This window comes from Bufo gargarizans, chromosome 1 (genome assembly GCF_014858855.1).
Source record: "Bufo gargarizans isolate SCDJY-AF-19 chromosome 1, ASM1485885v1, whole genome shotgun sequence".
Taxonomy (NCBI): Eukaryota; Metazoa; Chordata; class Amphibia; order Anura; family Bufonidae; genus Bufo; species Bufo gargarizans.
In genome coordinates this window covers 387,480,989-387,482,968 of record NC_058080.1, presented here as the reverse complement: position 1 = coordinate 387,482,968, position 1,980 = coordinate 387,480,989, and positions in this window count along the sequence as shown.

The following is a 1,980-nucleotide window of genomic DNA, read 5'->3' as shown; positions in this document are numbered from 1 at the left end:
TCCGGACTAAAGAGGACAAGGACAACCCAAGTTGTTATCAACGCTCAGATCAGAAGCCTGCATCTCTGATGGTATGGGGTTGCATGAGTGCGTGTGGCATGGGCAGCTTGCATGTCTGGAAAGGCACCATCAATGCAGAAAAATATATTCAGGTTCTAGAACAACATATGCTCCCATCCAGACATCATCTCTTTCAGGGAAGACCCTGCATTTTTCAACAAGATAATGCCAGACCACATTCTGCATCAATCACAACATCATGGCTGCGTAGGAGAAGGATCCGGGTACTGAAATGGCCAGTCTGCAGTCCAGATCTTTCACCTATAGAGAACATTTGGCGCATCATAAAGAGGAAGGTGCAACAAAGAAGGCCTAAGACGATTAAACAGTTAGAGGCCTGTATTAGACAAGAATGGGAGAGCATTCCTATTTCTAAACTTGAGAAACTGGTCTCCTCAGTCCCCAGACGTCTGTTGAGTGTTGTAAGAAGAAGGGGAGATGCCACACAGTGGTGAAAATGGCCTTGTCCCAACTTTTGGGGGATTTGTTGACACCATGAAATTCTGATTCAACATATTTTTCCCTTAAAATTGTATATTTTCTCAGTTTAAACTTTTGTTCCGTGATTTATGTTCTATTCTGAATAAAATATTAGAAGTTGGCACCTCCACATCATTGCATTCAATTTTTATTCACGATTTGTATAGTGTCCCAACTTTTTTGGAATCCGGTTTGTAGATAACTGGTGTTCACAGAAGAGTCTGTGCCTTCTTAAACAGCTGATCTGTGGGGGGTCAGGTGTTGTCCTGGGTGTCGAAACCACACTAATCACATAATAAGGCCTCGTGCACACGACCGTTCCGTTTTCCGTGATTTTCTGCGGACCCATTGACTTTCAATGGGTCAGTTGAAAACTTGGAAAATGCACCGTTGTTCATCAGCGGCCGTGATCCGTGTTTCCTGTCCGTCAAAAAAATAGGACCTGTCCTATTTTTTTGACGGACAACGGTTCACGGACCCATTCAAGTCAATGGGTCAGTGAAATAACACGGATGCACACAAGATTGTCATCCTTGTCCGTGATCCGTAGACTACTTTCATACAGTCTGCATAAAAGATTTTTCAGAGCTTTAGTTAGAATATACTACGAACTGTGGACATGACTGCCCCCTGCTGCCTGGCAGCACCCGATCTCTTACAGGGGGCTGTGATCTGCACAATTAACCCCTCAGGTGCCGCACCTGAGGGGTTAATTGTACTTATCATAGCCCCCTGTAAGAGATCAGGGGCTGCCAGGCAGCAGACCCCCCTCCCTCCCAGTTTTAATTTCATTGGTGGCCAGTGCGGCCCCCCCTCCCTCCCTCTATTGTATAAATTTAATTGGTGGCCAGTGTGCGGCCTCCCCCCGGCCCCCCTCCCTCTATTGTATTAATTTCATTGGTGATCATTAAGCAATGTGCCGCACAGATCTGTCACTTACCAGTAGGAGAAGCTCCCGGCCGGTCACAGACAGCGCAGCAGGTAAGTATGATGCTGCTAATATTGCTAAGTAACCATGGCAACCAGGACTGCAGTAGCGTCATGGTTGTCATGGTTGCCGATCGGAGCTCCAGCGATTAAACTGGGACTCAGAACTCTCCGCTGCCACCAATGAGCGGGGAAAGGGGGGGGGGGAGCCACCAATGAAATTGATACAATAGAGGGAGGGGGGGCCGGGGGGAGGCCGCACACTGGCCACCAATGAAATGAATACAATAGAGGGAGGGAGGGGGGCCGCGCGGCCACCAATAAAATTAATACAGTAGAGGGGGGGGGGCCGCACTGGCCATCAATGAAATTAAAACTTGGGAGGGAGGGGGTCTGCCCCCTGCTGTCTGGCAGCCCCTGATCTCTTACAGGGGGCTATGATACGCATAATTAACCCCCTCAGGTGCGGCACCTGAGGGGTTAATTTTCCGGATCACAGCCCCCTGTAAGAGA